Source organism: Lissotriton vulgaris, chromosome 2_1 (assembly GCF_964263255.1).
Source record: "Lissotriton vulgaris chromosome 2_1, aLisVul1.2, whole genome shotgun sequence".
Taxonomy (NCBI): Eukaryota; Metazoa; Chordata; class Amphibia; order Caudata; family Salamandridae; genus Lissotriton; species Lissotriton vulgaris.
This window is the reverse complement of record NC_141687.1, coordinates 1022879136-1022893182: the sequence shown is the minus strand read 5'-3', so window position 1 is coordinate 1022893182 and position 14047 is coordinate 1022879136.

The following is a 14047-nucleotide window of genomic DNA, read 5'->3' as shown; positions in this document are numbered from 1 at the left end:
CTTCTTTTCAGGGACTGTGGATTGGGCTCTGAGAAGTCTGGGAGTCTGGGTCTCGTCTGGCTCCGGGCTCGGGCTCTGGTAGGAGGTGGTGGCAAAGCAGACATCGAGTTGCTGGATGGTGCCTGTGTTCACAGGGTGGCCACTCCTAGGCCACAAGGGAGATACTCTTCAGTCTTCTGTGCAGCAGAATGTCGAAGTCCAGTCTTCTTCTTTGTTTCAAGTTGATTTCAGGATGATCTGAGGTGCTATGGCACTGCTCCCACTCTTATTCCCAATCTGAGGGGTGGATCACCTGCTAGGTTCCTCCTCTGGGTGGGACCAGGAAGAGGGGCGGTTACACCCCCTTTCCTTTGTCCAGCTCCGCGCCAGGACTGGGGCTGGAAAGCCCCAGCACCGGTTTGGACTGGCTTATGCACGGGGACACCTTGTGTGCCCCAGGCATGTCTCAATCTATTCAGCCCTGTCCTACCCAATACACAAAATACTGTCTGGGGTGGTGCTCGCACCTCCCAAGGCAGGAAACCCTTTGTCCAAGCCTCCCTCGCTGGAAGGACTCCCAGCAGCAGGAGGTCAGACTTGTGTCTGTGGTGGGAGCATCCATTTTGTGATGCTGAGGCTCGAGTTTAACTTTAACCGGGGTTCAGGTTATGTACATGTCGTGTCCCCCTAGAAAGGTGGAATGCTATCCCCGTTGACAGGACTGTCGAGGGGATAGTATTCCAAATCATATGACACCTTACTCAACATGTTTTGATAAAGCCAAACCAAAGTTAGCATATAACCGCGAGGATTATAATGCACTTAAGAGTATATGGTATTGCAATATCCCGGAACAGCTATGGGAGTTGTTCCCGACAGCTGCAGACAGGCTCAGCTTATGCTAGAGCACCATCTCACATGAAACTAAGCACTGTGCCTCCAGGATTGCTGAGGCCTTCCATAGGAGTGGCTTATAGGTTACCATGTGTCTAGTTAGGGTTAGATATAGGGATACTATACCTAAGTAAGAGGTGATTACACCAACTTACCCCAGCTGAGTGATCAGCCAGTTGTGCCAAATATGGAGGCCAGGCCTGGGGTGGCACAATACATGCTGCAGCCCCTGGTAGGCCTTGGAAACACCTATGCACTGGGTACCTATGGTACACTGTTATAGGGGCCTATAAGGTGAACCAGTTCCAATTGTGTATGTACCTAGGGTACATGGAGTCCATTTTAAGGAGAGAACAATTAGCCTGGGGCCCTGAATAGCAGGATCCCAGGCCAACTATGTAAAAAACCAGCTAAACACCAGGCAAAAAGTTTGGGGGTAACCATAGTCAGATATCCACCTTCCTACCCCTTTGTCCACCCCCCAGTCAGTGGCCACATCACATGACAGTGACCACGGTTTGCCAGCGTCACCAAAACGATACAGCACAAGGAGCACACAACAGACACAACCCAAGCACACCCGCCCACAGACACCACCCCCACTGAGGAGCAGGGCCACCCCAGAATGCACACACAAGAGCCAGTCAGGGAAGAGCAAGGCCAAAAGAGCAATGAGGCAGACATCAGGCTCAGATGCCGCAGAAGCATCACCAGCAAAAGACTCTCCTGTCACTGAAAAAACACACAGACCTACCCATGCAAGGTCTGTGCCCACTGAGGAGGTGTGGCATATCAGGGGTACACCTAGGAAGAGCACAGGGACACATCCACCCACCACATCAACCCCAATTCCAAGACCATTGAAGCAGGTGGAGGAGGGCACTGTAGAGACCACCCCTGGCAAAAAGGGAAAGGAGGGCACTGTAGACACCACCCCTGGCAAAAAGGGAAAGGAGGGCAATGTAGAGACCACCCCTGGCAAAAAGGGAAAGGAGGGTACTGTAGAGACCACCCCTGGCAAAAAGGGAAAGGAAGGTACTGTGAAGACCACCCCTGACAAAAAAAGAAAGGAGGGCACTGTAGGGGGTACACCTGGCAAAGAGGGTAAGGTGGTCCAGAGGCGTAGGTAGACCAAGCGTGCCGCAGGATCCAGCACATCACCAGAGGTAGTGCCAGTGTCTGCACCTGATGTGGGACAGTTGGTGTGTGGGCCTGTTGTGTCATCACCACTTCCCATCAACCCCAAGACAGGGAAGCCATTTCATATTCCCAAGAAGTGGAAGGGCACCCCTCAAACCTCTCCCACCCACACTGTGTCAGAGGTCTGCATGACTCCACCGCCACGTGACACTATGCCCCCTGGTCTACACAGCCTTCCAGATTACCATTCCACTGTTAGCCCCACATCACCTGGGGCTCTGTCACCTCAGTCAAGTGGGCCTGCTGTCCCCGACACACAGCCAGGTCCATGTCCACATGACAGCCACGAGTGAGTTGACATCCCCCTCATATGCCTGTGCCTCATACAGGTGTGCTACTCCTGACCATTGTTTACAACCTGGGTGTGTTGCTGACCCTGTTGCTCTGCTGTGCTGTACTCCCCCCCGTGCAGCCTCTCATGTATCAATCAATCAATCAATCAGTGACACTTATAAAGCGCGCTACATACCCGTAGGGTCTCAAGGCGCTGGGGGGGGGGGGGGGGTGCCGCTACTGCTTGAACAGCCAGGTCTTCAGCTTCTTCCTGAAAGAGAGGTGGTCTTGGGTCAGGCGCAGGTCGGTCGGGAGGGAGTTCCAGGTCTTGGCGGCTAGGTAGGAGAAGGACCTTCCTCCTGTCGTCGCTCTTCGGATGCGGGGGACGGCGGCGAGGGCGTGGTTGGCTGATCGGAGGTGGCGTTTGGGAGCGTAGAAGTTGACTAGGCTGTTGAGGTAGCTCGGGCTTTGGTCGTGTAGGGCTTTGTGTGCGTGGGTGAGGAGGCGGAAGGTGATTCTTTTGTCGACGGGGAGCCAGTGAAGGTCTCTCAGATGTCCGGAGATGTGGCTGGTTCGTGGGATGTCGAGGATGAGTCTGGCTGAGGCGTTCTGGATCCGCTGGAGTCTCTTCTGGAGCTTGGCGGTGGTGCCGGCGTAGAGGGCGTTGCCGTAGTCCACCCGGCTGGTGACGAGGGCCTGGGTGACGGTCTTTCTGGTCTCGGTGGGGATCCACCAGAAGATCTTCCGTAGCATGCGTAGGATGTTGAAGCACGCCGAGGAGACGTTGTTGACTTGCCTGGTCATGGAGAGGGAGGAGTCCAGGATGACGCCCAGGTTTCGTGCATGGTCTGTCGGTTTGGGTGCGGTGCCCAGGGCGGGAGGCCACCAGGAGTCGTCCCAGGCGGAGGGTGAGGAGCCCAGGATGAGGACCTCCGTCTTGTCCGAGTTCAGTTTCAGGCGGCTGGTCGTCATCCACTCGGCTACCTCTTTCATCCCTTCGTGCAGGTTGGCTCTGGCGGCGGCGGGGTCGTTGGTCAGGGAGAGGATCAGCTGGGTGTCGTCGGCGTAGGAGATTATGCTGAGGTTGTGTTTGCGTACAATGGCCGCGAGGGGGCTCATGTAGACGTTGAAGAGGGTGGGGCTCAGAGATGATCCTTGGGGGACGCCGCAGATGACTTCGGAGGCCTCTGACTTGTAAGGTGGTAGGCGGACTCTCTGTGTTCTTCCGTCGAGGAAGGAGGTGATCCATTCCAGCGCCTTGTCCTGGATGCCGATGTTGCTGAGGCGCCGTACTAGGGTGCGGTGGCAGACCGTGTCGAATGCCGCGGAGAGGTCTAGGAGGATGAGGGCCGCTGTTTCTCCATTGTCCATCAGGGCTCGGATGTCATCGGTGGCGGCGATGAGGGCGGTCTCGGTGCTGTGGTTGGCTCGGAATCCGGACTGTGAGGGGTCGAGGGATCCGTTCGTCTCGAGGAAGGCGGCCATCTGCTTGTTGACGGTCTTCTCGATGACTTTGGCCGGAAACGGGAGGAGCGAGATGGGGCGGTAATTCTTGAGTTCGGTGGGGTCCGCTGTGGGTTTCTTGAGTAGCGCGCTGAGTTCGGCGTGCTTCCAGCTCTCGGGGAAGGTGGCGGTGTCGAAGGATGTGTTGATGATGTCTCGCAGGTGGGGTGCGATGACAGCGTCGGCCTTGTTGAAGACGTGGTGAGGGCAGGGGTCGGTCGGTGATCCGGAGTGGATGGAGTTCATCGTGCGGATGGTGTCTTCGGTGTTGTACCTGCTGTCTCACCTGTGCCATGGACACTGGCCCTGTTACTCTGATGTGCTGTACTCTCCCCCATGCAGCCTTTCATGTACTTGCTGTCTCACCTGTGCCATGGACACCGGCACTGTTGCTCTGCTGTGTTGGGCTCTCCACTTGTGCTATGGACACTGGCCCTGTTGCTCTGCTGTGTTGGGCTCTCCACTTGTGCTATGGACACTGGCCCTGTTTCTCTGCTGTGTTGAGCTCTCCCCTGTGCCATGGACACTGCCCCTGTTGCTCTCCTGTGTTGGACTCTCCCCTGTGCCATGGATACTGGCCCTGTTGCTCTGCTGTGTTGGACTCTCCCCTGTGCCATGGACACTGGCCCTGTTGCTCTGCTGTGTTGTACTCTCCCTGTGCCACGGACTCTGGCCCTGTTGCTCTGCTGTGTTGGACTCTCCCCTATGCAGCCTCTCATGTACATGCTGTGCCACCTGCCCTGGACACTGGCCCTGTTGCTCTGCTGTGTTGGGCTCTCCACTTGTGCTATGGACACTGGCCCTGTTGCTCTCCTGTGCTGTACTCTCCCCCGTGCAGCCTCTCATGTACTTGCTGTCTCACCTGTGCCATGGACACTGGCCCTGTTTCTCTGCTGTGTTGGGCTCTCCCCTTGTGCTATGGACACTGGCCCTGCTGCTCTGCTGTGTTGGGCTCTCCACTTGTGCTATGGACACTGGCCCTGTTGCTCTGCTGTGCTGTACTCTCCCCCGTGCAACCTCTCATGTACTTGCTGTCTCACCTGTGCCATGGACACTGGCCCTGTTGCTCTGCTGTGTTGGGCTCTCCCCTTGTGCTATGGACACTGGCCATGTTGCTCCGTTGTGCTGTACTCTCCTCCGTGCAGCCTCTCATGTACTTCCTGTCTCACCTGTGCCATGGACACTGGCCCTGTTGCTTTGCTGTATTGTTCTCTCCACTTGTGCTATGGACATTGGCCCTGTTGCTCTTCTGTGCTGTACTCTCCCCCCATGCAGCCTCTCATGTACTTGCTGTCTCACCTGTGCCATGGACACTGGCCTTGTTGCTCTGCTGTGTTGGGCTCCCCCCTTTGCTATGGACACTGGCCATGTTGCTCTGCTGTGCTGTACTCTCCCCCGTGCAGCCTCTCATGTACCTGCTGTCTCACCTGTGCCATGGACACTGGCCCTGTTGCTCTGCTGTGTTGGGCTCTCCCCTTGTGCTATGGACACTGGCCTTCCTGTTTGTATTAAACATGTGCATGGTATCTTGCATATGATCATCATTTTGTGCCTTGCTGTTGTCTACTATTGTTCTACTGCTACAGCTGTGCAATATGTGAATAAATACAGTTACTCATGTTGTGTGTTTTGTCAGTGTCCTTGATGATTAAAGTTCTTTTGGTGTTTGCATTTGATTGGTTGTGCCCCATGCTCTATGTATCACTTCAACATTGCAAAGCTCTTTGCAGGCATCAGATTTTTAGACAGGGGTGACAGGGTCTTTTGTCCATTCTGAACCTGATAATAGTGTAATCTGTGATGGCTATTTTACCTGCCATGCAGTTTTCTTCTTGGTAATTTGCTATTGCTGGCTACACTGTTCACATGGAATGTTGGGGGACACTGCCAGCACAGGGTGGGATGTTGTGCAAAGGTTTGGAAGCAGGCTGGGATATGTAATGATGTATGTGTGTAGATTCCTTTATGTGTGCCCAGCCGTGTATGGGTATGGTCATCTTGTGTTGGCACTTAGTCCTGGTACCATGGCCTACATGAGATGCGTGGTCTTGAGTGTAGCAGAGGTGTGCAGTGGGAAGGGTGTAAGTTTGTAGTGGATGTGTGTGTGCCCCAGGATTTGTGTGCCTGTTGTTTGTTTTGTCTTGCCCTGTGTATAAAAATGTATGCAATTGTGTGAGCTGTTTGTTGTGCACTATGCTGTGTGTTGGTGTCTCCATGCTGTTGTGTGTGACTCCTCCTTGTTGTGTTAGTAAATTAAAAGTGTGCAAAGTGTGTGAGTTGCACATCAGTGTTGTGTTTGTTTGATCCTCAATGTTTTTTGTGTGTGTTTGTGTAGACTGTGTGGCCCTGCTGCTCCACACTGGCATTGTGTTTGTGTTTGTCATGCATTGCAGGCACATGGTGGCTTTTCTATTCCTGTATGACATTGTATGTGTGTTGTTAAGCCATCCCATATGTGGCGCCACTTGTGCCTGGCCATTGTGGGTCTTCCCTCCCTCTATTTGTGTGTGGTACACCCCTTACACGTCTGTTATTGACATGCAGGGTATTTCTCTTTGATGTCAGCTGTCCCCTTGGTTTTCATATGTGTGTGCCTTCCCATCACTTCATTTGTGAGCTTGTGCTTTGTGGTGCAGATTTTAGGCCATAAGTGTTGTTTCCCTCTGGACATTGCCACAATGGTGTATGTGTGCTGTCCTTGTGCTATTGGTCATTCTGTGGTGGTCATGTGCACTTCAGCTGTGTGTGCTGCCCAGTGCTCTGGTGGAGATGGCTTGGCTCTTGTATCCCAGAGTGGTGCATGTGTACTTGTTGTGTTGGATGTGTGTGTGTTGGCTGTGGTATTGCTTCACTTCCTGGGTGTGCTGTTGTATTTGTGCTGTGCTGGTTTGTGGTGTGTGTGATGGGGTTGTGTCAATTTTGTCTGTGTGTGGCTGTTGTGCTTGTTATGCACACACTGTTGATTAGTGTTTCATGTGCATCTGTGGTTGGTTTGACGTGGCAGTGTGGGTTTGTCCTGATGCACTTCTTGTGTGATATCTGTTATGGTGTTTTGTTCCTGAGTGATGATGTTGTGAACTTCTGTTGTGTCTGTGCTCCCATTGCCTTTCCCCAGTTTGGCTGACAGGGTATGTCTGTTTCTGTTGGGGTTCAATATGTGTTCCTGTAGTGTTTGTGTGTTGTTCTTGTGCAGGCATATGTTGAGGCATCCCTGTGTGTGTGTTGTGTTTGTGGCTACACCCAGGGTGTGTGTTTGTTTGTGTGTGTATGTGCTGGCAAGGATTGTGGGCCTTCAGTGTGTGTGGCACTGGTGTTGTTTGTTCCTTGTCAGCCACTCCTGCAGTGGCAGTCTCCCTGGTTGTGTGTTGTATGGTGCAGGGTGTGTATTGTACTTGCTTGCTGCAGTCCTTGTTGGTGTACATGGGGGTGTACAGGATGGGCACCTGGCCTGTGATGATAGGGTGTGTTGCTGTGTGGTTTAGGGGGGTGTGTCCCTGTGGTGTTTGTGCCCTACCCATGCCTTGGAGTGGCCCTGCCTTCTGCATTGTGCGCATGTGTTGACTGCGGCGGTGACGTGACTGGGACCGGGACGTTGCTGCTGGTTGGCGGTCGATGTGTGTCCCGGATGCTGAGGGGTGCCTTGTTGTCAGGTGGGTCATGTGTGGGTACCCTTGTGGATGTGTTGTGACCCCCAGCAGGGTGTCTGTGTGGTGATTGTACCCTGTGTCGGCCTGTGTGTTGTGTGCTGTAATTGTCATTGTGTAGTTGCGTACCTGCGGTGGCGTCCGCGGCGGACCATCTGAAGGTAGTGTTGTAGGAGTTACATCACCAGATGCATATGGAGGGCTGGGTCCATGGCGTTCATGACCGGGTCTCGGCTATCTTTCCAATGTTTTGATATCCTAATGTGGCGGACGTGAGTACCGCTGCTCGCAGGCGGAAAAAGCTGTTTTTCCGTCCCGCCACCACCGGGGTGGTGCCACCGCTGGACATCCTAATGGGCCCCTTAGTGTTCAGTTGTGCTCAAAATGAAGGGGTGGTGTGAAGTAATATGCAAGATTCGTTTTACGCGCACTGTAGTTTTACTTGTGAGTTGCGGCAGTTACTTTAATATGGGTGCTTGGGATAAGGGCCAGTTGTTCTGAACTGTTTAAACCACTTTATAAATACCGATATTGCGACCGATCAGTTGTTAATATACTGAGCATGTAACTGCTGAGAAAAAACAACAAATCCCTCTTGCTCAATGAATTAAGTTGGCAGTTCAGTACATTCGATATTGTTAATGGTGATGTGTATAAATTCTTGTTTTGTAGATACCCCTGACGAAGGGATGTTTCCCGAAATGCATTGGGTGTTTTGAATAAAGACGGGACACTTGGAAACCATTATGCCTCCTGTGCTTGTGTGAATATCTTCGTATTTGAATGAATACAATGAATTGAAGGAATTTAACATTGGATTAAAAGGAATTGAGTGAAACATGGCGAAACAGAAGAGTGAGAATATAAACATTTAATTGATTAGATCCATTCAGCGACGTGGCTGTGCTGCTTGAATTGGTACCTAAGTAGGTTCCTATGTGTTCTGTTACATTGATGCGCAATTTGGTGGAGCATGAATCAAGCATGCACGCCTTCACAGTACTGAAGATGATAAGTTTTGCTATATAATTCGGGAGTACAAAGGTGTGCATCTCACAACACTTGATGTTCACTAACGGCTACTCTAACAGCAGAGCCTTTGTTTGCTTTGTGCCATGCTGCAGGAATACCAGAAAATTGTACTACTCGGGTGTATGGCAATGAGGCTGCACGCAATGAGTCCCCCATCCCCACATTCACTGATATTAATGGGACAAGAATGGGTTACATGCCTCATTACGTAAAGCAGCAGATCCTGGGAAGGCGGTCTGCATGGAACAGAAGACCTCCATCTCATCCTTCCCTTTTGCCATTTACTGATATTGCAATCTCTGTCCCTTAACCCCTTCCATGCTCATGACGAGCTCAGCTGGTCATGCAGTACACTGCTTGTGTGCTCATGACGAGCTGAGCTCGTCATGACCAATGGGAAATAGGATTAGAAGCATCCAGCACTGGGGGAAAATACCTTTAGCATTGAAGGTGTTAAAGCAATAGGAAAGACACGTCTATGGGAGCTTGCAGCTATCCATGGTTACCACTATCTGCTCCTCCTAATGCACAAGCAGAGTGCAACCTGTCAGAAACTGGCAGCTTATGCCTTTTGAAGAGTTACTACTTGCTCCCACAACTGGCCACCATTGAATACTCCGCGGACTCAGGAATGGTCGCAAAGTATGTGCGAATTTATTGTGAGTTGAAAGAGCACGGAATATCCCTTTGATTCCCCTTTGCCTGCAAAGTGCAAGGACTCACAATGTGTGTGTTATCATTTATATTGATAACTGAGAATCACAATTCACTTTTATACATTGCGAACAGACATTTTTCAGTTCCAAAGGCAACAGAGAAACCTGTGCAAATTAAAATCTATTTCTTACATATAGCCCTTCTTTCTTTCATCGAGTTGGTGTTTTGCAGTTTAAAGTCAATGAAGCTGTCTCATGATTATATTTTTCCTTCGGTGCAATTCTAAAACAACCTAATAAAGTAAGAAAAAAACAGTTTTATGTACGGCACGCCAGTCTTTCATTGTGTAGTGATGTAACAAGATAGCTGCAATGTAAGATCCAGAAGTCACAGGGTAGTTGAACTTTAGGTTTATTCCTTATACAAAGGTCCCATTCATCTTCAGCAACTGCTCTTCATCAACTCCGTTTCTCTCCCTCACCTCAGTCGATGACCTCACTTAGTTCCATCAGCATGGTTACCCACACATGCTAGTTTGTAAACACACTAGCATTTGAGATTCCACAAGTGACTTGTAGGTGTGGGTGAGCAGCTTGAACTGGCATCTCTTAGCAACTGGTGGCTAGCGGAGTTTCCTGAGGTGGGGGGTGATGTGCATCCATCTGGGAAGGTTGAAGATGAGTATGGCTGTTGCGTTCTGGAAAGTCTGGAGTTTAGTCATGAGTTAGGAGGTGGGGGCTTGGCCCAGATTAGGTGGCCACCATTAGTTTTTCTAGAGCAGTGATACTCAAAGTACGGCCCGATGGCCACTTGCGGCCCTCTAGACCTTTGCATGTGGCCCCTCTGGCGAACAGCAGCACAGACTGCTGTTGACTTACTAAGCAGAAATATTCAGAAAAAAATGTTAAATAAATCGGCAAGTATTTATTTGCAGGATAGCTGAAGTTATGAGTAACTAAGGTGGTGTCCGGCATCACTTAACATCTTGCAGCAAATGTATAAAAATAGGATTATATTTCTTTAAAATGCAAAAAAGTGTATTTCATTAACATGCAGAGGTGTTGTACCATACCACTGTATTGAGAGGTATTTTTTTTAAATGATAGTTTTCAAAAGTGAATTCCCCACTCCACCCTGACGACAATGCATTAGCGAACTAAGAGGCAAGTTAGTTGTTATGTGCACACTTGGGTGGCCTAGGTTGCTAATACATGTGGACAACATTATAATCAAACATAGAAGAAGGTCTTGTACAGTGCACATTCTGCAGATTAGAGTTAATGAACAGAAGGGGCAGTTTAGGAAATTGTTAAGGACATGAATTTTCGGAATATCGGATGCTTGCTGCCTAAATCTTATCTATGTTTGCTTTATATATCTGATCTGTTGTTACTCACAGTGCCAGGAGACTCCGTTAGGAGTGGCAGTTGCGCTATAGAAAAACTACTTTTCATTTCATTTCATTCTGAACTCTTATATTTCAAGGTACTCTCCAAAATGGAAAAAGAGGCAAAGTGAAATAAAAATTGCCCAGGATCACACAGTTTGGTCAAGGGGAAAGCCGGGATTGATCCCAGGTTTTCTGGGTTCACGTGCAATTGAGTCACTAGATGTACATGCTTTGCTTCCCCTATGACCACCTTACACAGTCCCTGACTCACCCGGAACCCTACTGCCACCCCGCTGGCACCAGTGTGGCCTTCGGTCACACCACAGACCATAGTTTGTGGCCCCGTGCAAATGTTTAAGAGTACCAATGTTCCAGAGGGTATCCTTGCCTTTCCCAAAATTAGTACTTCTTTGTTGTCGGTAGTGAGTGTGAGACAGTTGTTGTTCATCCAGACAGCCATGTCTTTTATGCGTCTTTGGAACTCGTCCTACATAAACATGCCACTATAATTGCAGAATGAAGTGCAGGCTGAACAGATTTTACCAACAGCCATTTCCAAGGCTGTTAGACTAGATGTTAGATGGCAAAGTGCTCACTTTGAGTGAATAACACAAACCTATTTGGTTATTCACATATTGAACCTGATTCCTAGCAAATAACATCTGCCTGTTTTATCTAATACTACATGATTAAGCAAACTGTAGTGCACACATTTTGTTATTGCCAAAAGTGGGATTCAGGGTTGAAATGCTAACTCTCATTTCCTCTCCCTCCTTTTGCTAATGCTGGCTGATTCTCTGCACACCCATATGACATAGAAATAATTTCCACAAAACCATGTATGTGTTGTTTGCACCTCCTTAAAAAGGCCTCCTCTAAAGTGCCTCATTGAATCTTGGAAATGTATGGTGTGCAGTGACAGCACACCGGTGGCACTAGCCAGCATGTGCACCAACCTGCCGCCCTCCTGAACACTGGCTGCATGCGTGCTTCTCCCTTGCATATGGGGCACTTCATGGATTATACCACAAAGGCCAGTAGTCTGGTCACTTTAAGAGTTGCTCCCACAGCATGACTGGTACCCTTCTTTAAGGATTGTCATCATACTCTTTAACTTTTTACCAAGGAAATGACTATCCTTAAATTGCAGACATCGGTAGGTCAGCATTGACTTTTCAAGCACTCTAATATCCCAGGTGCCTGAAGTACCTACGTCTGCCTCATGCTTTTCTGGGACCCTTCCCCTGATGGTGGCTCACCACCTTTTGATAAGTCTGTGCTGTTGAAGGCATGACCTTATGGCTAACTATCTTTTTTGTGGTGTTTGTCATGATGGTGGTGGAGATCGTATTGCAGCGTGTGAGATTCTTCACCTGTGCTGTATGACTCCTGGTCTGCTTCTCAGCTGGAGGGGTGCAGGTCTGTTGGGCTCTCCTCTGACTGAATTCTATTATTTCTGCTCTACGTCCCCTGCCTTTTCCTTCTTTATTGATGGGATTTCTGTTGAGAAATCATTTAAAGTTGCATGATGCACATGACACGTTTGCATATCTTGCATACAGTGTTTTAAGTGGGATAGCATATGTTTGTGATATGGAGGACTGTTAAATTATCACATCAATGAACCTCAAAACGTACTCTTGCCACATCAATCATGCGACTACATGTCCCAGTTTTTCATGGTATCTAAGAGAAATGTATTTGATGTCCTTCTGTGATGATTCTCAATACTCAAGAGTTTAAAGTAGATGATTTCCATGTCATCCTGCAATGTTTTATTCAACCTGCAGTTGACCAATCCAGGTCATCTTTGGCATAGTCAGGAGCTCTGTGCCTTCTTTGCTGAAGGGAGTATTCCCTTCTGTTTAAACTAAGTCTTTTCAATTTCTTCCCCGCTGTTTCCTGAGGACCAAAGGTTCTAGAAAGTCTTCTAAATGGCTTTGGAATAACATGATTGTGGAGCTTACGCCCAACATTTTCCACCATTTTAGTAAGGAGCTAAAACCTGGATTATTTGGGTGACTTGTCACTGAAAGAGATTGAAAAAGACAAGTAGGGTTTTGTTTAAGTGTGAGCGCAAAATCCGTTACGCTCTCGGATTTTGCGGATTTTCGGTAAATCCGCAATCCGCGAACGCTCGCAAATTTACCGAAAATCCGCAAATTCGCACGCAGCGGATTTTTTTTTCTTGGTGATACAATTTTGCGGCGCGCGGCGTTTACTTACCGTCATTCAGCGTTTGCCGAGTTGTTTTTCTCGATATTTTGCGAGTGCTGCGCCATTTTGCATCTTGCTGCGGGATCCCGCGGGGATTTGGCGAGCGCGATTTCGTCATCGCGGCTTGCCAACTTGCACAGCGGGAGTTTGTCAACGCGAGTGATCACGTATCGCGGGACTTCGCAATTGCGAGCTTGTAGATGCGGCGAGCAGCAACAATCTCGCACTCGCGAAAATACAAAATTTGCAATTCTGCACAAGAAATCCACCAGCAAGCAGCATAAACCTTCTGGAAATTATGATTTTTATCTGAATAACTCCTCAGGTTGACATTTGCCTGCACTTTTTTTGCGAGGAGTCCATTTTGGGGAGGGGGGGTGGGAGGAAGGAAGTGCCCCACAGTCTTCAACTTCCTGTTCCTGTCCAGCAGGCTCCTCCCAGTGCTTTGTCCATCTCCTGGTCACTTTTCATTTGGATCTGGAGCTGGAAGGATTACTTTTTGTGGATGCTGCTGGATGTTTGGATTTGAGGCCTATTTGACTTTCTTTGGATCACTTTTGGATTAGAAATTTCACAAGTAAGTTTGTTTGGGGCATTACAGTTGCTGCAACTACAATTTTGGAATTTTCGATTTTTGGGCTGTTTTGGGGCCTTTTGCCCAGGGGTACTCAGTGGTGGGTGCACTGAGTCTTTCTGTGGGGTGTTTTGAATTTAAACATCATGGAGGGGCTGGATGGCTTGGGATTGTGCTGATTTTTCTGTGATTTTCGTTTTTTGGCCTGTTGTGGCCTTTTCACCAGGGGTAGTGAGTGTTGCATGGGCCTAGTCTTTCTGTGGGTTGTCTTGAATTTAAACATCATGGAGGGGCTGGATGGCTTGGGATTGTGCTGATTTTTCTGTGTTTTTCAATTTTTTGGGGTGTTCATGGGGACAGGCCATGTGGGTGGGGGCCATTTTGAGTGCTTCTACAGGCCCTGGCCATGTGCTGGGAGGGAGGGGGCCATTTTGAATACAGGCAGTGTTGTTAGGCCTGCAACCATTTTGCCTAGTTTTCAACCTTTATGCCCAGGGGTAGTGAGTGTTGCATGGGCCTAGTCTTTCTGTGGGTTGTCTTGAATTTAAACATCATGGAGGGGCTGGATGGCTTGGGATTGTGCTGATTTTTCTGTGATTTTCGTTTTTTTGGGTTGTTCTCCGTAGCTCCTCTAGCAAGAAAGTTGCTAGTAAGGAGCAGAAGAAGCAAGTTACCAAGGAGGCT